This window comes from Danio rerio, chromosome 4, assembly GCF_052040795.2.
Source record: "Danio rerio strain M-AB ecotype USA chromosome 4, GRCz13ab, whole genome shotgun sequence".
Classification (NCBI taxonomy): Eukaryota; Metazoa; Chordata; class Actinopteri; order Cypriniformes; family Danionidae; genus Danio; species Danio rerio.
Genome location: NC_141024.2, coordinates 77,344,634 through 77,370,000, shown reverse-complemented (window position 1 = coordinate 77,370,000; position 25,367 = coordinate 77,344,634). Strand labels below are relative to the sequence as shown.

The following is a 25,367-nucleotide window of genomic DNA, read 5'->3' as shown; positions in this document are numbered from 1 at the left end:
TGTGAAGACCGACGAGTGTAAAGACCATCGACTCTACCTGCGAGTGTAAAGACCATCGACTCTACCTGCCGACGAGTGTAAAGACCATCGACTCTACCTGCCGACGAGTGTAAAGACCATCGACTCTACCTGCGAGTGTAAAGACCATCGACTCTACCTGCGAGTGTAAAGACCATCGACTCTACCTGCGCGACTCCACCGAGCAAAGACACCGACAAAGCACTTGAGTACTTTACTTTCTTGTTTTACTTTATCTTTTGTTGTCAGTGCACTTTTATTATGTGTTTCTAATTCCTGTTGTTACTAACACTCGCAAAACACGGGAGGTACGCTGCAGGCGTAATCCTCACAACCTTCGTTCAATACATGTATCTGCTATTTCACAACTCTCTCTCTCCGTGGGCCTCTGGAATTGTCAATCAGCTGTTAACAAGGCAGATTTTATTACCTCCATAGCTACATATTCTGACTATAATCTCATGGCTCTAACTGAGACCTGGTTAAGGCCGGAGGACACTGCTACACATGCTACTCTTTCTGCTAATTTCTCTTTTTCCCACACTCCTCGTCACACAGGGAGAGGGGGTGGGACTGGACTACTAATTTCCAAAGAATGGAAATTTACTCTGATAACGTCCCTGCCAACAATCAGCTCCTTTGAATTCCATGCAGTCACCATTATCCACCCCTTCTACATAAATGTGGTTGTCATCTACCGCCCGCCAGGTAAATTAGGTCACTTCTTAGATGAACTGGATGTTCTTCTCTCATCTTTTTCTAATATTGACACTCCCTTGTTGGTGCTAGGTGACTTCAACATTTACGTTGACAAACCGCAAGCTGCAGACTTTCAGACTCTGCTTGCCTCTTTTGACCTAAAAAGAGCACCTACCTCTGCTACCCACAAATCAGGTAATCAGCTAGACCTTATTTACACACGACACTGCTTCGCTGATCAAACAATAGTAACTCCACTACAAATATCGGATCATTTCCTTCTGTCTCTCAACATCCACATTACTCCTGAGCCGCCACACACTCCAACACTGGTTACCTTTCGCAGAAACCTACGATCTCTCTCACCCAATAGACTATCCACCATTGTTTCAGACTCTCTTCCTCCATCTTGCAAACTCTCTGCACTTGATTCGAACAGTGCCACTGATACACTCTGCTCCACACTAGCATCATGTCTAGACCGATTATGTCCTCTTGCATCCAGGCCAGCCCGTGCCAGTCCTCCTGCACCCTGGCTCTCGGATGCTCTCCGTGAGCATCGCTCAAAACTTCGGGCTGCAGAGAGAATTTGGCGGAAAACTAAAAATCCTGCACAGCTCTTAACATACCAAACTCTTCTGTCCTCTTTCTCAGCTGAGGTTACTTCTGCAAAGCAGACATATTACCGTCTGAAAATCAACAATGCCACAAATCCTCGCCTACTTTTTAAAACATTTTCCTCCCTCCTCCACCCGCATCCTCCACACTTACTACTGATGACTTTGCTACATTCTTTTGCACCAAAACTGCAAAAATCAGTGCTCAATTTGCTGCACCTACAACAAACACGCAAGATACACCACCAACACCACACACACTCACCTCTTTTTCTCAGCTCTCTGAGTCGGAGGTGTCCAAACTCGTGTTATCTAGCCATGCAACCCCCTGTCCACTCGATCCCATTCCCTCTCATCTCTTGCAAGCCATCTCTCCTGCAGTCATACCGACTGACTCACATAATCAACACATCTCTTGACTCTGGTTTATTCCCCACTTCATTTAAGCAGACTAGGGTAACCCCACTGCTAAAGAAACCCAACCTGGACCATACGCTACTTGAAAACTATAGACCAGTATCCCTGCTTCCATTCTTGGCCAAGATTCTGGAGAAAGTAGTGTTCAATCAAGTCCTGGACTTTCTTACTCAAAACAATCTCATGGACAACAAGCAATCCGGCTTTAAGAAAGGCCACTCAACTGAGACTGCCCTGCTCTCGGTCGTGGAGGATCTCAGACTGGCTAAAGCAGTCTCAAAATCATCAGTCCTCATTTTGCTGGACTTGTCAGCTGCTTTTGACACTGTCAACCACCAGATCCTGCTATCTACGCTCGAGTCACTGGGCGTTGCGGGCACTGTTATACAATGGTTCAGATCTTACCTCTCTGACAGGTCATTCAGGGTGTCTTGGAGGGGAGAGGTGTCCAACCTACAGCATCTAAACACTGGGGTACCTCAAGGCTCTGTTCTTGGGCGACTTCTCTTCTCCATCTACACGTCATCTCTAGGACCAGTCATCCAGAGACATGGATTCTCCTACCACTGCTATGCTGAAGATACCCAGCTATTCCTCTCTTTTCATCCTGATGATCCCTCGCTTCCAGCTCGCATCTCAGCCTGCCTGTTGGATATTTCACACTGGATGAAAGATCATCATCTTCAGCTGAACCTCGCAAAAACGGAAATGCTTGTAGTTTCTGCCGACCCGACTCTAGACCATAACTTTTCAATCCAGATGGATGGGGCAACCATTACTGCATCCAAAATGGTAAAAAGCCTTGGAGTAACGATTGATGACCAACTAAACTTCTCTGACCACATTTCCATAACTGCTCGATCGTGCAGATTCGCACTCTATAACATTAGAAAGATCTGACCCTACTTATCTGAACATGCAGCTCAACTCCTTGTTCAAGCTCTTGTTCTCTCCAAACTGGATTACTGCAACTCTCTACTAGCTGGGCTTCCAGCTAACTCTATCAAGCCTCTTCAACTGCTCCAGAACGCAGCAGCACGAGTGGTCTTCAATGAACCTAAACGTGCACATGTCACTCCGCTGCTCATCCGTTTGCACTGGCTGCCAGTTGCTGCTCGCATCAAATTCAAAGCTCTAATGTTTGCCTACAAAGTGACTTCTGGCCTTGCTCCTTATCTGCTCTCACTTCTGCAGATCTATGTGCCCTCCAGAAACATGCGTTCTGTGAATAAACGTCGCCTCGTGGTTCCATCCCAATGAGGGAAGAAATCACTTTCGCGAACGCTCACGCTCAATCTGCCCAGTTGGTGGAATGAACCCTAACTGCATCAGAACAGCAGAGTCACTCGCTATTTTCAAGAAACGACTAAAAACTCAACTATTTAGTCTCCACTTCACTTCCTAATCTGCAATTGCCTCTCTAGATATCACACTAACTGTACAAAAAAATTAATAAATAAATAAAATACTACTAATACTTTCCTTCTTACACTTTACAGACCTGAAACTTGCCTATAGCACTTATTCATTGTTGCTCTTATAGTTGTGTAAAATGCTTCCTTGTCCTCATTTGTAAGTCGCTTTGGATAAAAGCGTCTGCTAAATGACTAAATGTAAATGTAAGAGTCTCATGCTCTACCGACTGAGCTAGCCGGGCTGATGAGAAGCTCTTTCAAGAGCTAGACACCATTTTCAGTACCTATCAGTTAACAGCCAAACGCGCTAACCGATAGCGCCACAGAGACTTAGAGAAAGGTCACCTACAGTGGTAGAAAGGCGGAACTTTGTCTCAAAAGGTCTGCTATATGAACCCTAATGAAAGTTTGCTGAGAGAGAGAGGCAACAGAAATGCCCAACGTGGGGATCTAACCCAGGACTCTGAGATTAAGAGTCTCATGCTCTAACGACTGAGCTAGCCGCGTGGATGAGGAGCTTTTTCAAGAGCTAGACACCATTTACAATAATACCTTGCCTACCCGTGAGAATATTCTGCTAAATCCTTATTTCATCTTGTAACGCTGGACAGAATGTGGCCCAGGATCTATGTCCAGTGCACGTGTTTGCATTTGCAAGGCAGCAAAATGCCTAATTCATCCCTGGGTGGGCTTGAACCACCAACCTTTCAGTTAACAGCCGAACACGCTAACCGATTGCGCCACAGAGACTTAGCAGGAGGTCACCTACAATGGTAGAAAGGCGGAACTTTGTTTCAAAAGGTCTGCTATAGGAACCCTAATGAAAGTTTGCTGAGAGAAAGAGGCAACAGAAATGCCCAACGTGGGGCTCGAACCCACGACCCTGAGATTAAGGGTCTCATGCTCTACTGACTGAACTAGCCGACCTGATGAGCAGCCCTTTCAAGAACTAGGCACCGTTTACAGTAATACCTTCCCTACCCGTGACAATCTTCTGCTAAATCCTGATTTCATCTTGTAACGCTGGACAGAATGTGGCCCTGGATATATGCCCAGTGCACGTGCTAGCAGTTGCAAGGCAGCAAAATGCAGAATTCGTCTCTGGGTAGGCTTGAACCTCACACCTTTCAGTTAATAGCCGAACGCACTAACCGATTGCGCCACAGAGACTTAGTAACTGGTCACCTTCAGTGGTAGATAGGCGGAACTTTGTTTCAAAAGGTCGAATTTGGCAAAGTAACAGAAACGCCCATCGTGGGGCTCGAACCCACGACCCTGAGATTAAGGGTCTCATGCGCTACGGACTGAACTAGCTGAGCTAATGAGGAGCCCTTTCTAGAACTAGACACCGTTTACAGTAATACCTTCCCTACCCATGACAATCTTCTGCTAAATCCTGATTTCATCTTGTAACGCTGGACAGAATGTGGCCCTGGATATATGCCCAGTGTACGTGTTAGCAGTTGCAAGGCAGCAAAATGCCTAATTCATCCCTGGGTGGGCTTGAACCACCAACCTCTCAGTTAACAGTCAAACGCGCTTACCTATTGCGCCACAGACACTTAGTAAGAGGTCACCTACAGTGGTAGATAGGCGGAACTTTGTTTCAAAAGGTCTGCTACATGAACCCTAATGAAAGTTTGCTGAGAGAGAGGCAACAGAAATGCCCAACGTGGGGATCTAACCCAGGACTCTGAGATTAAGAGTCTCATGCTCTAATGACTGAGCTAGCCGGGTGGATGAGGAGCTTTTTCAAGAGCTAGACACCGTTTACAGTAATACCTTCCCTACCCGTGAGAATCTTCTGCTAAATCCTGATTTCATCTTGTAACGCTGGACAGAATGTGGCCCAGGATCTATGTCCAGTGCACGTGTTAGCAGTTGCTAGGCAACAAAATGCCTAACTTGTCCCTGGGTGGGCTTGAACCTGCAACATTTCAGTTAACATCCGAACGCGCTACCCTATTGCGCCACAGAGACTTAGGGAAATGTCACCTACAGTGGTAGATAGGCGGAACTTTGTTTCAAAAGGTCTAATTAGGCAAAGTAACAGAAACGCCCAACGTGGGGCTCGAACCCACGACCCTGAGATTAAGGGTCTCATGCTCTACGGACTGAACTAGCTGAGCTGATGAGGAGCCCTTTCTAGAACTAGACACCGTTTACAGTAATACCTTCCCTACCCGTGACAATGTTCTGCTAAATCCTGATTTCATCTTGTAACGCTGGACAGAATGTGGCCCAGGATCTATGTCCAGTGCACGTGTTAGCAGTTGCTAGGCAACAAAATGCCTAACTTGTCCCTGGGTGGGCTTGAACCTCCAACATTTCAGTTAACAGCCGAACACGCTACCCTATTGCGCCACAGAGACTTAGGGAAATGTCACCTACAGTGGTAGATAGGCGGAACTTTGTTTCAAAAGGTCTAATTAGGCAAAGTAACAGAAACGCCCAACATGGGGCTCGAACCCACGACCCTGAGATTAAGGGTCTCATGCTCTACGGACTGAACTAGCTGAGCTGATGAGGAGCCCTTTCTAGAACTAGACACCGTTTACAGTAATACCTTCCCTACCCGTGACAATCTTCTGCTAAATCCTGATTTCATCTTGTAACGCTGGACAGAATGTGGCCCTGGACATATGCCCAGTATATGTGTTAGTGTTGCAAGGCAGCAAAATGCCTAATTTGTCCCTGGTTGGGCTTGAACCACAAACCTTTCAGTTAACAGCCGAACGGGCTAACTGATTGCGCCACAGAGACTTAGTAAGAAGTCACCTACAGTGGTAGAAAGGCGGAACTTTGTTTCAAAAGGTCTGCTATATGAACCTTAATGAAAGTTTGCTGAGAGAGAGAGAGAGAGAGAGAGAGAGAGAGAGAGAGAGAGAGGCAACAGAAACACTCAACGTGGGGCTCGAACCCACGACCCTGAGATTAAGGGTCTCATGCTCTACGGACTGAACTAGCTGAGCTGATGAGGAGCCCTTTCTAGAACTAGACACCGTTTACAGTAATACCTTCCCTACCCATGACAATCTTCCGCTAAATCCTGATTTCATCTTGTAAAGCTGGACAGAATGTGGCCAAAGATATATGCCTAGTGCACATGTTAGCAGTTGCAAGGCAGCAAAATGCCTAAATCGTCCCTGGGTGGGCTTGAACCACCAACCTTTCAGTTAACAGCCGAACGCGCTAACCGATTGGCCACAGAAACTTAGTAGGAGGTCACCTACAGTGGTAGATAGGCGGAACTTTGTTTCAAAAGGTCGAATTAGGCAAAGTAACAGAAACGCCCAACGTGGGGCTCAAACCCACGACCCTAAGATTAAGGGTCTCATGCTCTACGGACTGAACTAGCTGAGCTGATGAGGAGCCCTTTCTAGAACTAGACACCGTTTACAGTAATACCTTCCCTACCCGTGACAATCTTCTGCTAAATCCTGATTTCATCTTGTAACGCTGGACAGAATGTGGCCCTGGATCTATGCCCAGTATACGTGTTAGTGTTGCAAGGCAGCAAAATGCCTAATTTGTCCTTGGGTGGGCTTGAACCACCAACCTTTCAGTTAACAGCTAAACGCGCTAACCGATTGCGCCACAGAGACTTAGTAAGAAGTCACCTACAGTGGTAGAAAGGCGGAACTTTGTTTCAAAAGGTGTGCTATATGAACCCTAATGAAACCGACTGAACTAGCTGAGCTGATGAGGAGCCCTTACAAGAGCTAGATACCGTTTACAGTAATACCTTCCCTACCCATGACAATCTTCCGCTAAATCCTGATTTCATCTTGTAACGCTGGACAGAATGTGGCCCAGGATCTATGTCCAGTGCATGTGTTAGCAGTTGCAAGGCAGCAAAATCCCTAATTCGTCCCTGGGTGGGCTTTAACCACCAACCTTTCAGTTAACAGCCGAACGTGCTAACCGATTGCGCCACAGAGACTTAGGTAAAGGTCACCTACAGTGGTAGAAAGGCAGAACTTTGTCTCAAAACGTCTGCTATATGAACCCTAATGTAAGTTTGCTGAGAGAGAGTGAGAGAGGCAACAGAAATGCCCAACGTGGGGCTCGAACCCACAACCCTGAGATTAAGAGTCTAATGCTCTACCGACTGAACTAGGCGGGCTGATGCAAAGCTCTTTCAAGAGCTAGACACTGTTTTCAGTAATACCTTCCCTACCCGTAAAAATCTTCTGCTAAATCCTGATTTCATCTTGTAGCGCTGGACAGAATGTGGCCAAAGATATATGCCCAGTGCACATGTTAGCAGTTGCAAGGCAGCAAAATGCCTAATTCTTCCCTGGGTGGGCTTGATCCACTAACCTTTCAGTTAACAGCCAAACGGCTTACCGATTGCGCCAGAGACTTAGTAGGAGGTCACCTACAGTGGTAGAAAGGCGGAACTTTGTTTCAAAAGGTCTGCTATAGGAACCCTAATGAAAGTTTGCTGAGAGAAAGAGGCAACAGAAATGCCCAACGTGGGGCTCAAACCTACGACCCTGAGATAAAGTCTCATGCTCTTCCGACTGAGCTAGGGAACTGATGAGGCGTCATTTGAAGAGTTAGACACCATTTACAGTAATACCTTCCCTACATAGACTTAGGGAAAGGTCACCTACAGTGGTAGAAGGCGTAACTTTGTCTCAAAAGGTCTGCTATATGAACCCTAATGTAAGTTTGCTGAGAGAGAGAGAGAAAAGTAACAGAAACGCCCAACATGGGGCTCGAACCCAGGACTCTGAGATTAAGAGTCTCATGCTCTACTGTTGGAATATCTTGCCAATTCCATGCGTGTTCAATAAGAAAAGGTCTGGAGAGGGTTTTCTTCAATGCTAAAAATATTAGTAATTTATTAGATACAAATGAATAGTTCGATGACAGAGCTCTGGGTTACGTTACCCCAATGCAATACAAGAATTACATTCAAGATGTTTGCAACTAACATACATTTCCTGACTCCAGCATATATACACAACTGACCATAACAGGTGGAGTTTTGGTTTAACGTCACTTATCAGTCATTCTGCAGTCCCTTGGCCCTTTGTAACCCCTGGACATTACTTCCTCTTTCTGCAACCTTTCTCTGCATACCAGAACTGAACACTTCTGTGCATCTTTAATATATTTCACACTTCTACAAGCATCATGACAACTTGTGACATGTCTAGACTATAGTTCTGGAACAAACATAAATTTATTCTTATTCTGCTTTTTCCACTTGTCAGCAGTTCTTCTAAAAAGTATGCAGCACAGTAAAAAAGAGGAAGTTTGTCTGGTCAAGATGTTTTATAATACAATAGAAAAGATTGATTAATCTGTTGTTAGTCTAAACATTTTCCTAATAAAAAAAACACAAAAGTAATAAAAATAAATTCATTTTCTCCAACAATTCCCCTTTTCTGCTCCTCTCTGGAGCAGACAAAAACAAAAACAGATAATCAAATCCCCACAAAAATGTCCCATTGTCATTACTGCAGGCCTTTGCCTAAATCTTTGTTTTACCTCTTATTCAAAACAATCGTTAACATCATAGTGCTCATTCATTATGTTAGATGATGCCTATAACCCCTTTCAACTAAATTTCTTTAACTTTTTTAGATTCAGTTTATAATTTCTACACTCTTGGTTCTCCTCTTCAGTGGTGCAGTCTCTTCCCTCTTGAAGTCACTCCGATATCTTCTTTTAATAAGGATTTTATTTGCTATATTTAGGCTTATTACTCCCAGCACTCTTATTAACTTCCAATTAACCAATCATTAAAATTTTCCATTCTTATACACTTTATCAATAAAGGTATTTTTTTTTCTTCTTCTTCCCCAACAAAATTAGAATAAGAATGACAATAATAAAAATGTAAACAAAATTTAAAAACTCCAACATAAAAAATAAAAATCTGATTAAAATGAAATCCACACCCATAAAGATATGCTCTAATAAAAAATCCCACTGTATAATTACGATCAAAGATTAACACCTGTGAAAACACATGTGATTGGAATTAGAAATTCACTAATACAAAATTATAATCCCCATGAATAGTTCAAACTGAATTTCAACATTTTAAATTTATTACAGCACAAAAATTACAATTGAGATTTAGGATGAAAAATCAACAACTTCAAAGTAGGATTCAACTCAACAATTATTGAAATGAAAGATTCAGAACTTAATCGTACTTAATCGAACTTAAACAATGTTATTAAACTAACAACTCAAACTCGTCATCAAATGATTAAAACCAAAATTCAAACATATTTAAACTAGATTCCTTTTTTTTTTTCCTCAATGTCTTAAAATGGGAAAATCAAAAACACAACAATGTGATTAAAATAAAATAAAAATCTTAAGAATCTCTTCAAATAAAAGGTTCAAAAACCACAATGGCTTAAAATAAAAATCTTAAAGTGTCTTTAAATGAAAGATTTAAAAACAACAATGGCTCAAACTAAAATAATCTTCAAAAATGTGTTCAAATAAAAGAATCTTAAAATCCTCTTCAAATAAAAGAATCTTAAACTCATAATGATGTGTTTAAAATAAAATAATCTTAAAATGTCTTGAAATAAAAGATTACGAAAAAACCATACAAATGTTTTAAAATAAAAGATAAAAAGCATAAAAATTTCTTAAACTAAAATATAATAAAAAAACATAAAGAATGTCTTCTCATAAAAGATAAAAAAAATTCTGTCTAAAATAAAAGAATAAAAATAATAAAAAAAAAACTTTTAAAAAAACTAACGTGTGTAAAATAAAATAATTTTAAAATGTAATTATTTATTTAATTTTTCCTAAATTTTCTCCAATCTAATTTGTCCAATTAATTCATTCATTCATTCATTTTCTTTAAGGCTTAGTTCCTTTATTAATCTGGGGCCACCATAGTGGAATGAATCGCCAACTTATTCATCATATGTTTTACACAGCGTATGCCCTTCTAGCTGTAACCCATCTCTGGGAAACATCCATACACACTTAATCACACACTTTCTGTCAGATTGTCATCTGCTAGTAAATCAGTCTCATTTTCTCTTTCTATTTTAGAATTTAATGTGGTTTTCGGTTCCCCTTTTTGTGTTGCCCTGTATCTAATATACAGTTGGCCTCATGCATTGGTGTTGCAGCGTGTTCAGCTCCCACACCAATATATGCTTACACACTCCAATTAGTCAGATATCCCCTTTTGGTGTTTTATCCCCCTTTCGGCCTGGGCCTAGCTCCAGACCGTTTTACACCCCTATATTGACTGTCAAGTTAATCCGGCCAGCCTCACACCTTCAGCAACCTGTTTAGAAAAAATCGGGAAAAAAGGTTGTTAATTTGTCATTATATAATCTCTACTTAACGCCTGTTTCACACCGCAAGCGTCAGCGGCGCGTGAGCAGAGGGTGAGCAGCGCGTGTGTTTTCGGCGTCCATGTTAACAGATTAAAGCTTTCATACCACACGCAGCAGCAGCGCGTCAGAGCGAGGCATGAGCTTTGTTTTATGTTCACTCGAGTTATTCCTACCGGTAGCTGTTTGCACTGTGAATCTGACAACACGAAAATAAGTAAAAGAATGGCATGCATTGGTTACTTTTGTCTGTCTCATCATCTGCACGAGCATGAATTAACGAGCTGTTATTCTGCCGCTGGACATCACTGAAGCGGAGAAAGTAACACTAGTTTGATCATGTATAAATATCTTTATAACTATATTGTATAAATATGATTATAACTAGGTCTACAGCAACCTGACAATCAAAAAAACAAATGACATGACATCACAGGCGATTGTCTTCTGACTGTAGATGCTTCTCATATAAGTTTGCTTAAAAAGCATACAGTACTATTTGATCTATAAAATGTGTAAAATAAACATTTGCAGGTTAAAGAACAGCATAGGATGAAGTTGTCGTGAGTCTTGGTGCAGATGAAAAGTTTAACAAGTGTATTTGTATATAGAGAGACATGTGTAACTAGATAGAATAGACAGAGATAGGTTGATCTCTGCAGCAGCTGCCGAAGAGCTGAAACGTCATGATTTACATAACTTTTGAAAATACGCATAATAAAACATGTGCATAACTGAGTAGGTTAAACTTTTATTTGATTAGAAAAGATGCGCATGAACTACGAAGGAAACACTTAACAAATTACAGCATGTACATTAAAAAAAGGTTTGTTAGAGATGATGATGAAAATGTGTGTGAATGGACAAACCAGCAGACTGAGCACACTGCAGAACATCTTAAATGTTGTTTTAGTCATTCTAAAATGCATTTACTGTTTCAGTATTATTGTATATTATTAATTACCTCAGAGCGTCTGGAGCATGTCAAGATGGCTTCAAACGCCCCCACGTGTTCATTGTGTGTCAGCATTGTCTTCTGAGGTGCAAGTACATTTATTAAATAAACAATTATTGCCGCAGCTTCTTCTACCACAGTAAATTCTGTTTTTACTGTTGATTTTTGGCGCAAGTTAATCAGGAAGTGACGATTGTGTTCTCTTTGACTTGTTGGATGATAACACTGCTTTATTCGCATCTTTTAGGTGTTATTCCAGTTGTGCACAAATTTATGTAATATATTTGGATGGAAACATAGATATTGCCTAAATTTTTGTCACACACAGAACAAAGTCACGTACGAGAATGGCTTGTTCTTTTTTCATAAATAATTAGCTTAACCTTTGACATGTACTGTTACTAGATTAATGGGATTACTATTCTTTCTAAAAAGTATTTTTAGTACTGCTTACCTTCTAAATGTTATCAACCTCTATCACTTGATCAATAAAAAGGCAGACACAAGTACACTGTTAAATCTATTAAAACTGATAAACGTGTATAAAAGTTTAGAAACATTTTATAAACGTCACACATTACATTACTCATTTTATTATACTTAAATATTTAAATACTTTAAATTAAAAATTATGCATTAACTTGAGCAGCTGTTTTCCCAGGCTAACTGTCTCTGTTTCACCGATGGTTGCTTCTTTTTAAATATATACACTCATATTTGCTACTACTTTGCATGAGCAGATCAAGTTCAGCTGGAGAAAGAAATGATGATCTCTTTTTTAAGATGTTGCCATGGTCACTCGTAATATCTGCGCCCCATTGATAATGTCTTTTTATAGTCACAGTGTGCGCGCTTAACTCTGAGTTGGTCTACTCAAAGTTGATTGATCTAACTCAGATCAGCTATTCTGAAACCAAAAAGTTTTTAATCTCTCTGTAAATCAACTCAGAGTTCAAGTTTAAACTCCGAGTTGTTTGAAACTCCTTACTGAAACAGGTCCCAGGTAAGGAAGTGAATGCCAATTGTATTTGTTTTGTTTTAGTTCAGAATAGAATTCTTTTTATGTTTCTAGCGAGGTAAGGGGTTTGCTTATAAGTTAGAATTGTTTTGTTATATTAATTTCTTTGATTTGGCTTCACTAGCGTCCCCTTACTCTTGAGTTGACCTAATTTTGTTTGATACTTTGTTTAATTTATTACTTTATTATTGTAAATATTTTTTCTTATTGTATATATATTTGGCCATTATTCTGATTTCACTTTTTTGTACATTAAATCACTTTTGTTGGCAGTTTTGGTGTTTATGTCTTTTACTTTCACCCATCATCTTGTAACAGTACCACATCTTTTAAATGTTATTACTTTTACCCTAGACTAACATCAAAGAGGTAGTACCACAAATGAAGGACTTCGAAAAGCTTACAGCACCTGGTATTGCCAGGCGGTCTCCCATCCAAGTACTAACCAGGCCCGACCCTGCTTTACTTCCGAGTTCAGATGAGATCAGACATTTCCAGGGTGGTATGGCCATAAGTGAGAGAGGCTGTCAAGAGTTGGCTATTTAAAACAGGCGCAGCACCAGGGAACGAGCGCAGCTCAGCTGGCATCGACACAGCACCGACAGAAACAATGCCCTTGAAAGCAAGAAAAAATAATGGCAGCGGAGCTGTGGCACAGGGAAGTGTATCAGCTGCCAAATGAAAGACTTCGAAAAGCTTACAGCACCTGGTATTCCCAGGCGGTCTCCCATCCAAGTGTAACAGGTGTACTATATTTATTTATTATTGGACCAGACAATAAAACCAGAAGTTTACAAGGTAAGTAAAAGGAGGTGGGGTTGAAACTGAGCAATAACCAAAGACAAACTGAATGTTTTAAATACAAAAATAGTTTTACTTTAGATTGTATGAATTTTTTCCTTTTCGTATTTGTCTTAGTAAACAATACTTACATCAGTAACATAACTATTTATACACAACCCCAGGGTGCACCCACTTTACAATTATTTTAAATCAAACACAAATCACAATAAATGAATTCAAGTGAAAACAAAAGAAACCATAAAATAACACAAATAAATCAGTGTCGTTGTTCACTCTAAAATTGGTGAAATCAGTTCAATTCAGATAAAGTTCTGTTTTTTCCCCATCAAGAAAATCAGTCCCTAGAGCTGCATTAAAAAATCGCAGTCCAATAAAGGAATTAACTTTTTGGCAAATTCTTACTTTATCCGGTGAAATGAGAATTAATTGAAATATGTGTACTTCACAATTGGTCGACGTAGGAGGCTCGCCATCAATACAAGAAATCCAGTGAAACTGGGAAAATGTCCTCAGAAAAAAACCTGGCCTGATCACAGACCAGAATTTATAAATAAGTTTAATATGTTCAAAATAATTTCAAAAACATACAAAATATACAGCACATGGAACAAATAAAACACATACACACACATGTATACCATAAAATGAGCTAATATAATGGAATACCTGTCAAATTCGCGATGTCTATATCACTCTATGGTCTTCTCACACACACGCGATTGCAAAATGGCGTCAGCGCACTGTAAACGTAATGCAACATGCGGTCAGACTTCAACACACTCTTAAACACACTAACACGCTAAATAACAACTATTTTGCAGGTACAACTTGATTTAGTACTACTACAATCACTTTTAAACTGTTTGGGAATCATAACATACTGTATTTTAATCTTTTTGTTCAAGTTTGCTCCTCTTTTATTCTGCCAACCGGTCTCGTCTCTGCTCTCTCTCTCTCTGTGGCAAGCTGGAAGGGGCGGAGCTAACAACCCGCTCTTACGATTGGTTGTTACTTTACCTCAAACTACATTTGTATACATGAATTTTTTTTCGTTTATTAAATTTATAAAGACTTGAAGATATAATAATAATATGATTATACTGCTCTAAATAATATTATAAATAAATATTTAACTATTTCACTAGGGTTACATATGTTTCTGCAACTATTGTCGGTAAGATGACTTTCAGTTTTGCCGTATGAACGACAGAGCAAATGAACGACAAAAATGGGATTCGATGGACTCGGCCACCCCGTCATGTATGTACTCACTTCCCTGTTAAGGGCTGGACTATGGCATTTCTGTATGTTTTTGCTGCTATTTTTGGTAAAGATGACGTTAAATTTTGCAACAACATCCTTCAAAACGCTAAAAGAGTGAGAGAACTTCTACAGAAAGACCAAGATCTCTTGAATGCCATAATATGTGAGCGACGAGAATGGGATTCGAACCCACGCGTGCAGAGCACAATGGATTAGCAGTCCATCGCCTTAACCACTCGGCCACCTCGTCATGTATTTTCCTTCTTCTCTGGTTGAGGCCGGACTGTACCACATATTTGTATATGTATGTTTCTGCAACTATTTTCGATAAGAAGACTTTCAGTTTTGCCGAATGAACGAGAGAGCAAAACAACGACAAAAATGGGATTCGATGGACTCGGCCACCCCATCATGTATGTACTCACTTTCCTGTTGGGGGCTGGACTACGGCATTTCTGTATATATTGGCTGCTGTTTTCGGTAAAGATGACGTTAAATTTTGCAACAACATCCTTCAAAACGATAAGAGCGTGCGAGTAAAACACCTTCCACGGAAGCACCGGCCTCTTTCAAACGCCAGAGCATTTGAATGACAAGGATGGGATTTGATGGACTCTTCCACCTCGTCATGTATGTACTCACTTTCATGATGGGGGCTGGACTATGGCATATATGTTTGTATTTGCAGCTATTTTCGATAAAGTTGATATAAAATATAGCAACAACATCCTTCAAAACGCTAAAAAAGTGAGAGAACTTCTACAGAAACACAATGATCTCTCGAATGCCAGAACATATGAGCGACGAGGATGGGATTCGAACCCACGCGTGCAGAGCACAATGGATTAGCAGTCCATCGCCTTAACCACTCGGCCACCTCGTCATGTATCTTCCTTTTTTCTCTGGTGGAGGCCGGACTGTGGCACATATTTGTATATGTATGTTTCTGCAACTATTTTCGGTAAGAAGACTTTCAGTTTTGCCGTATGAACGAGAGAACAAATGAACGACAAAAATGGGATTTGATGGACTCAGCCACCCCGTCATGTATGTACTCACTTTCCTGTTGGGGGCTGGACTACGGCATTTCTGTATGTATTTGCTGCTATTTTCGGTAAAGATGACGTTAAATTTTGCAACAACATCCTTCAAAACAATAAGAGCGTGCGAGTAAAACACCTTCCACGGAAGAACCGGCCTCTTTCGAACGCCAGAGCATTTGAACGACAAGGATGGGATTCGATGGACTCTTCCATCTCGTCATGTATGTACTCACTTTCATGATGGGGGCTGGACTATGGCATATATGTTTGTATTTGCAGCTATTTTCGATAAAGATGACATAAAATTTTGCAACAACATCCTTCAAATCACTAAAAGAGTGAGAGTAAAAGAACTTCTACAAAAACACCATGATCTCTCGAATGCCAGAACATATCGGCAACAAGGATGGGAATCGAACCCACGCGTGCAAAGCACAATGGATTAGCAGTCCATCGCCTTAGACACTTGGCCACCTCGTCATGCATTTTGCTTTTTCTCTGGTGGAGGCCGGACTGTGGCACATAATTGTAAATGTATGTTTCTGCAACTATTTTCGGTCAGATGACTTTCAGTTTTGCCGTATGATCGACAGAGCAAATGAACGACAAAAATGGAATTCGATGGACTCGGCCACCCCGTCATGTATGTACTCACTTTCCTGTTGGGGGCTGGACTATGGCATTTCTGTATGTATTTGCTGCTATTTTCGGTAAAGATGACGTTAAATTTTGCAACAACATCCTTCAAAACGATAAGAGCGTGCGAGTAAAACACCTTCCACGGAAGCACCGCCCTCTTAAACGCCAGAGAATTTGAACGACAAGGATGGGATTTGATGGACTCTTTCACCTCGTCATGTATGTACTCACTTTTATGATGGGGGCTGGACTATGGCATATATGTTTGTATTTGCAGCTATTTTTGATAAAGTTGACATAAAATTTTGCAACAACATCCTTCAAAACGCTAAAAGAGTGAGAGAACTTCTACAGAAAGACCATGATCTCTTGAATGCCATAAAATATGAGCGACGAGGATAGGATTCGAACCCACGCGTGCAGAGCACAATGGATTAGCAGTCCATCGCCTTAACCACTCGGCCACCTCGTCATGTATTTTCCTTCTTCTCTGTTGGAGGCGGACTGTGGCACATAATTGTAAATGTATGTTTCTGCAACTATTTTCGGTAAGATGACTTTCAGTTTTGCCGTATGAACGACAGAGCAAATGAACGACAAAAATGGGATTCGATGGACTCGGCCACCCCGTCATGTATGTACTCACTTGCCTGTTGGGGGCTGGACTATGGCATTTCTGTATGTATTTGCTGCTATTTTCGGTAAAGGTGGCGTTAAATTTTGCAACAACATCCTTCAAAACGATAAGAGCGTGCGAGTAAAACACCTTCCACGGAAGCACCGGCCTCTTTCAAACGCCAGAGCATTTGAACGACAAGGATGGGATTCGATGGACTCTTCCTCTTCGTCATGTATGTACTCACTTTCATGATGGGGGCAGGACTATGGCATATATGTTTGTATTTGCAGCTCTTTTTTTATAAAGATGACATTAAATTTTGCAACAACATCCTTCAAACCGCTAAGAGAGTGATAGTAAAACAACTACTACAGAAACACCATTCTATCGAATGCCAGAACATGTTAGCAATGAGTATGGGATTCAGACACACGTGTGCAAAGCACAATGGACTAGCAGTCAATCGCCTTAACCACTCGCCAACTCGTCTCGTATACACCTTTTTCTCTGGTGGAGGCCAGACTGTGGCACATATTTGTAAATGTATGTTTGTGCAACTATTTTCGATAAGATGACTTTCAGTTTTGCCATATGAACGACAAAAATGGGATTCGATGGACTCGGCCACCTCGTCATGTATATACTCCCTTTCCTGATGGGGGCTGGACTATAGCATTTCTGTATGTATTTGCAGCTCTTTTCGGTAAAGATGACATGAATTTTTACAATAACATTCTTTAAAACAATAAGAGCGTGCGAGTAAAACACCTTTCACAAAAGCACCGGCCTCTTTCAAACGCCAAAGCATTTGAACGACAAGGATGGGATTCGATGGACTTGGCCACTTCGTAATAAAATTTTGCAACAACATCCTTCAAAATGCTAAGAGAGTGAGAGTAAAACAAGTTCCACAGAAGCACCAAGCTCTCTCGAATGCCAGGACATATTAGCGACGAGGATGGGATTTAAAGAGCACAATGGATTAGCAATGCCAGCTGCTAAAGGATTGTCCATCAATATTTCACAAATGTTGAAGATGAGGGCCAATCGGAGCGATTCGGTCCAACATTGTAGCCAATCATGTTGCAGCATCTCAACATTTGCAGCCAATCGCGGACCGTAATTCTCAACATTTTCAACATTTGACCAATCAGAGTCATGGCAATGTTAAAGCTGGGGAAGGAACCGTTCTAAGATTCACCGCTATGTGTGCAGTCAAACAGGTTAGTCAGATGTCAATCAATTTTACGAACTGAGCCGAAGGTACACGAAGGAATAACAGGGTCATCTGGAGGCGGGTCAGAGGTCAAAAAAGTTCCTTGACCTTCAGTGATTTTCGACAAACAGCATCATTCGACAGAGCACAGCATCGTTTTGTTTAAAGTTCAGGATTTTTTTTCTGATAGTGATTTCTTAAAAAAGATATGAAAATCTACATAATTGCACGTTATTAATGTTTTAGTGTGTTGTAATTCAAATTTGGATACTTTAATCTAAAACCGTTTAATTATTTTTTTTTTTTCCCTTTATTTTTTTGCCAAGAACAAGTTACATTATTTATACAGAAAATTGACATTTTATATACATTTTATACATATAAAACCCACTTTAACAACCCCTAAATACACTGCCTAAAGAACGATAAAAATAAATAAATAAATAAATAAAAAATGAAAGGAAAAGTAATTATAAAAAAAAATAATAGTAATGAATTTTTAAAAAATATAAATAAAAAAAAAAAAGTACTATCAAATCTTTTTTTTTTTCAAAATAAAAATAAAAATAAATAAATAAATACATACATAAATAATTAAAATAATTATAAATACATATAGAAATAGAGTGACAACAGTAATGGGTGATTCAATGAGGGATAAGGCTGTGCTATCTTACAATGGTAAGTTAACATAGAAAAAGCTTGAGATTCTGGACAGAGAAAGAAAGGACAAAGAAAAAAGATTCCAGTTACATACAAGACAGTCACATTATTCCCCAGGAAGTACACTTATAGCAGAGAAATATGTTAATAATGGTTGCCATACATATGAGAATTTGCTAGAGCCTCTAATTGAATATTTAATTTTTTCCAAGTGTAAATATAACATCAGATCTTGAAGCCAGTGTGATGCTTTAGGTGGATTTAACGATTTCCAGTGCAGTAAAATTTGTCTGCGAGCCAGCAAAGATGCAAAGGCTATTATGTTTTGTTGTCTTTGAGTCAGACTCAGTTCGTCAGGTGGAATCCCAAACAAAGCAAATTCTGCACATGGCCTAAGCTGTACTTCACACACTTTAGACAATGTATTAAATATAGTTGACCAGTAAGGATTAAGCTTAGGGCACGTCCAAAACATATGAGACAGGTCTGCTACGCCTGTGTGACATCTTATACAGGTCTTGTCAAAAGTAGAGTTAAAAGAGGCTATCCGAGATCTGCTTAGATGTATTCGGTGTAACACTTTAAATTGTATTAAACTTAGGCGAGCACAAGAAGTGCTACCGTTCACCCTACTTAGGGCATTGCTCCAAGATTCCTCTGAAAGTGCTACTCCCAGTTCTTTTTCCCACCTAATTTTAATCTTTTCTGTACTTACAATTTTCAAAGACATAAAAATTGTGTATATTCTAGAAATAAAACCTTGTAGATTAGAGTGTGTTAGAGTGTGTCTAACAGAGAATCAACAGAGGACTTTAAAGGAATACTAGGAAATGTTGGGCTTTGAGCACTCACAAAATGGCGTATCTGAAAGTAACGGAAGAGGTCATTATGGTTCAGATTAAATTTGGAGCGGAGATAATTAAAACTTGCAAAGACACCATCAATGTAAAGGTTTCCAAACTGCACAATGCCTTTATCTTGCCAACGTTTAAACCCAAGGTCTAGTATGGCGGGGAGGAATGCATGATTGTTGCATATTGGGCTCTGAAGCATAAGGGCTTGTCTTAATTTGAGATGTTGACGTAACTGAGACCATATTTTAACAGTGCAGCAGACAATTGGATTTTGTGTGTGTCGTGTGGTTTTAATTGGTAAACTAGATGTCGCCAGGGCTTGTAAGGAGGTTGCTGTGCATGATCTGGATTCTGTTTCGCGCCAATCGTCGCTACCTGGTGAGCACATCCAATAAACTATTTTTTGAACATTAGCTGCCCAATAATATGATAAAAAATTAGGAAGAGCTAAACCTCCATCACCCTTATTTTTCTCAAGGAACTCCTTCCGGATCTTAGGAGTCTTTCCATCCCATAAAAAACTTGAGATAAGTTTGTCTAATGTTTTAAAAAAGGCTTTGGATAAGAAGATAGGGAGACATTGAAATACATATAAAAGTTTAGGAAGAACTATCATTTTAACACAGTTTACCCTGCCTGCCAGGGATAGGTAGAGGATCCGCCATTTTTGAAGATCAGATTTAAGTTTAGTCAATAGAGGGGTAAAGTTTTTTTCATATAATCCTTTGAAGTTTGGAGTGATAATAATACCCAAATATTTAAGCTCGGATCTTGTCATGTGGAAGGGAAACACAGAGTCGGGCATTTGCCTGGCAAGTGTATTTACAGGCATACATTCACTTTTGGAAATATTTAACTTGTAGCCTGAGAAGGTTCCGAAATCATTTAAAACTTTGAGAATGTCGCCGATGCATGACAGAGGATCTGAAATGTAGAGAAGTAGGTCATCAGCATATAATGAGAGCTTGTGTTCGACCCCCCACCTAACTATTCCATGAAAAGCAGGTATAGATTTTAATGTTATAGACAGTGGCTCTATTGCGATTGTAAATAAAAGGGGACTAAGTGGGCACCCCTGCCGAGTGCCCCTTGATAAGGGAAAGATTTTAGACCTCCATTTATTAGTAAGCACAGAGGCAAATGGAGAATAGTACAACAATTGGATCCATTTGATAAAACTGGGGCCAAATCCAAATTTATTCATAGCGAAAAAAAGATAATCCCATTCCACTCGGTCAAATGCCTTTTCAGCGTCTAATGATACTACAATTTCAGGTACGTCCTGAGATGGGGGGGTGTAGAGGACATTTAAGAGACAGCGGATGTTGGAAAAAATATGACGTCCTTTTAGAAAACCGGTCTGATTAGCAGAGATGATATTAAGTAGAGGAGATTCTAAGCGGATAGCTAATAATTTTGCTAAGATTTTGACATCTGCATTTAATAAAGAAATTGGGCGATATGAACTACATTTAGTTGGATCTTTTTGGGGTTTCAACAAAAGCGTAATCAGTGCTTCATTGAGAGAGTTTGGTAGAGTTCCCTGAGAAAAAGAATGTACAAACATGTTTAGAAGAAGTGGGGATAATTTAGCAGAAAACTTCTTATAGAATTCGATGGGAAAGCCATCAGGGCCTGGGGTCTTGCCACTCTGTAAAGCTGATATGGCCTCAGATATTTCATGCAACTGAAGGGGGCGGTCTAGGTCTTTTTTATGATCTAATGAAATGTTGGGAGTATATATTTTATTAAAAAACTCTATCAGTTTAAATGGGTCCTTAGATGCTTCAGATGCATAAAGATTAGAGTAAAAGTTTGTAAATATGTTATTGATTTGAAGGGGGTCAGTTGTTAATTCCCCTTCATCATTTACGATTTCAGAAATATATTGTGCTGATGATCTGGATTTAAGTTGGTGGGCTAAAAATCGGCTAGCTTTATCACCATGCTCATAAAAATAACCCCGCGATCTAAGAATAAGCTGTTCTGCATGGCTAGTTGAGATTAAATTATATTGTGTCTGGAGACCGATTTTTTCCTTATAGAGTTCTGGTGAAGGAGATGTAGAATACTGATTATCAATTTTGGATATTTCATCAATTAGATGCAACCTTTTTTCCTCCCTCTCTTTATTAATAAATGCGGTATATGATATAATGTCTCCCCTAAGCACTACTTTTAATGTTTCCCATAACAGGGAGGGGGAAATATGTTCTGTTGAATTGAATTCTAAAAAATTGTCAATTGAAGAAGATATGTGTTGGCAGAATGATTCATCTGACAATAGTGAGGATTTTAATCGCCACGTGTAGCTCGTAAAGTTACTCGGAAAAGAGAGGTCAAGTAGTAGAGGTGCATGATCGGATTCTACAATGGCAGAATATTCTATACCCTTTACTGAAGAGAGGAGACTTTGGTCTATGAAAAAATAATCAATTCTTGAATAACAGTGATGTACATGAGAAAAATAAGAGAAGGTCTTGCTGTGAGGGTTAAAAAAGCGCCAAGGGTCTACACAGCCTGTCTGGTTCATAAAGGTTAGCATTTCATTTGCCATTTTGGAAAGTGCTTGTGTTTTTGGGTTAGAGCGATCCAAGTTTGGATCCATTACACAATTGAGATCACCCCCTAATATCAAATAATGCGAATTAAAATTGGGTAAAGCAGCTATCAGTTTGCTTACAAATTTCTTATCATCCCAATTGGGGCCGTAAACATTCACCAGCAAGACCTGAGTTTGAAATAGTTTCCCTGATACTATAATATAGCGACCTTGAGGATCAGAAATAATATTAGAAGCTGAAAACTGAATGTTTTTATTTATTATTATAGCTGTACCTCTTGCTTTAGCATTAAATTTAGAGTGGTAAATTTGTCCAACCCATGGTTTCTGTAATCTAAGATGATCTGAATTGAGTAAATGTGTCTCCTGAAGGAAAATTATGTCAGATTTAAGACGTTTAAGATGAGAGAAGATTCTTGACCTCTTAACAGGACCATTAAGACCCTTAACATTCCATAAAGTAAACCTAATGAATGACTTTCCTGTCATTCCTCCTCTGTTTAAGATAGACATAATGGAACATAGACAAAAGGTAACACACAGCTAAGTGTTTCTGTATCTCTGTCATCACTCAGATAATATATATAATAATAATAAATAATAAATGATAAAAAGAAAATATCAAAAAAGAAAATAAAAAAAGAGAAAAACAAACAAACAAACATAAAAACCCCGAGGCAGTGAACCAACCCTTGAACATCAGAACACCTTTTCCTATGTTTACCTTCGGAACTAAGGTAAGCTGCAGGACTCCACAAACCTAGTTGCACTCCCAGCGACTCGATTTATTACTAAACAACTGAGTCTCCGACATACACGCATCATACGTTTATAAATGGTAATTATAAAAATAAAATTAGGTTAAAAAAAAAAAAAAGAAAAAACAAGATAGCGTTAGCAGTTTTAAGTGAAACTAGCTAAAATGAGGGAAAAAATTTGTCCATCTGTCCTTACAGTATTATATTGCAAAGCAAAAATAGCAGTCTGTGAGTGACTGTCCGCTGTTTAATATTAATAATGCCCTCTCGTGTTGAAGTGTGCATTTTAACGATAAAGAAAAGTAAAAAGATTAATGATGATGATAAAAATAAAGTGAAGTAGATGACCTCGTAACTTTCTGAAGTATTTAGGAACGAATTGGGAACAGCAAAAGTCACTTTCCAGCAGCTGCGGGCGTGTTAATTTGCCGTTCATAGAAGGCTTCGGCGTCTGGAGCTGAATCAAAGGTGAGAGTTTCCCCGTCATATGTAAGACGCAGACGGGCAGGGTAAAGAAGTCTGAAACGAATCCCTTTTTGATAGAGCTTCGTTTTGACATTCTTGAAAGCAGCGCGCTTCCTGCTGAGAGCTGCGCTCAGGTCAGGGTAAAATCTGATGGTTTTCCCTCGGTATTGCAGCTCGTGTTGTCTGGCCCACTGCAAGGTTCGTTCCTTCTCTTGGTAACGATGAAAACAGACGATGATGGGCCTTGGAGGTTGTCCATCTCTGGGTTTAGGCGCAAGCGCTCGATGTGCCCTTTCCAGTTCGGGTGGTTTCTCAAACACCTGCTCTCCCAGCACGTCTTTTAGTAGATCCGAAGTAAACTTGATCATGTCTGTTCCGCTTTCGCTGTCTTCGGGGACGTTTATAATCCGGAGGTTTGCCCTGCGTGAACGATTTTCCAGGTCATCTAGACGATCTAACAGCGTTTCGTTCGATGCTTTCAGCGCTGCGATGTCCGCCTCAGCTCTATTGAGAGCCTCAAAGTTTTCCCCGGCAGTTGTTTCCACAGTAGTGAGGCGTTTTCCGAGCGTGTCAACAGTTTCTTTAAACAATTCAATAGAATGTTGAATTGGTGCAAGGGAAGATTTGATTAGAGCACTCATATCGTCTTTGAGGTTTTCGCGTTGTTTTTCCAACTCCGATGTCAGTTTATTTAGAGAAAGTTCCTCCGTCTCCGAGTCACCCATCGCCATTTTAGCCAGCTTGCTGCTTATCGAAGTTTTCTTCGGATCTTGGTCAGCTTTCGTTTTGGAACCCGGCATTTTGCATCCACGTCTGCTTAAAAGTCACCAGTTTCAACCTAATGTGTTAAGAAGATTATTAAACTGATATTTAAGGTAAAGTTGTCAGGAGGCTCATACGCACGCGACCGTTCTCTACATTGCTCGAACCGGAAGTGAAAACCGTTTAATTTATAGGAGAAAAAATGTCTGAAAAATTCCACAAAGCCATGTCAGACGCTGACTGGATTTCATGTCTGAAAAAGTTTGCCAGCACAGGAGTTTGGCCATCAGATGAGGGCAACAGGAACAGGCCAGCTCCTCAATAAATAAGTGGCTTGAGATTTATCAAAGGGTGTGTATTTCGTTTACATGATATAATGTTTGTTGAAATTTGCTTAACTTGTTAGGCTTCAGTACATTCAGTACAGTATCTATGTAAAACATGTCATACTTGTTTTTAAATAATAATGTGTTTTAAAATGCATGTATTTTGAGATTTACGTCGAATAATTAACTATAGATTGACCATTTATGAGAGAGATTTTAAAAGGTGGGGGAATGGATTATGAATGTACAATACAGCATGTGGTTTTAAGGCCTGGAATGTTCCTGTCCAGTTCCTCTTATTTTTTTTCTTATAGAGGTAAAGTTGGTTTTATATTTGGATATTCAGACATTCTCCTCAATAATATCATTTCAGAATTTTTTTTTTTGCAAATTCTAAATAGGAAAATCATATTAGCAGACATCGATTAATGATTATCAAAGTACAGCATTGTTCACAGTGAATTAGATAAGTGTTGATATTGTTTACAAATCATACTTGCATGCTAATTTCAAACGAATATTCAAAGTAATATGGTGAACAACATAGAGACTTCTAAATGAGCAAATGTGCGAATATAAAACCAACTTTACCTCTATCTTTTTCTTTTCGTTTTTGGAGATACAAACTGTACAATTACATATTAGATAAATATTACACACATTCTAGAAACAGTGTTAAATTAATTTACAGAGCTATTTTGTGCTTTATTAAAGGAGTCATGGAGTTAAAATTATTTATTTTATTTTTCATGATTTTTTTCAGATTGAGAAATGCCCATTGCAGTCTCGTGGACAGAGGACCTTGCACTCAAAAAAATGATATGTTGGCTTTAATTAACTTTTTTATGTCAACAGGTTCCACGTAACCAAGTTAAGTTACCTTAAAGAAAGAATATTCATTTGAGTGAACTTAAGTAAG

General features: G+C 39.6%; 1 protein-coding gene and 4 non-coding genes across 5 annotated transcripts in view; all 5 read right to left on the bottom strand.

Annotated features, from left to right (window-relative positions):
- Positions 1-25,367, bottom strand: part of znf1086 (zinc finger protein 1086) — an 893,143-nt gene that overhangs the window by 823,457 nt on the left and 44,319 nt on the right. The window lies entirely within an intron of this gene.
- Positions 12,871-12,989, bottom strand: LOC148682852 (5S ribosomal RNA). The gene has a single exon (XR_015943265.1). It is a non-coding gene; the product is annotated as a 5S ribosomal RNA (ribosomal RNA).
- On the bottom strand, positions 14,709-14,790 carry trnas-gcu (transfer RNA serine (anticodon GCU)). The gene has a single exon. It is a non-coding gene; the product is annotated as a tRNA-Ser (tRNA).
- On the bottom strand, positions 15,342-15,423 carry trnas-gcu (transfer RNA serine (anticodon GCU)). Its single transcript has one exon. It is a non-coding gene; the product is annotated as a tRNA-Ser (tRNA).
- On the bottom strand, positions 16,613-16,694 carry trnas-gcu (transfer RNA serine (anticodon GCU)). Its single transcript has one exon. It is a non-coding gene; the product is annotated as a tRNA-Ser (tRNA).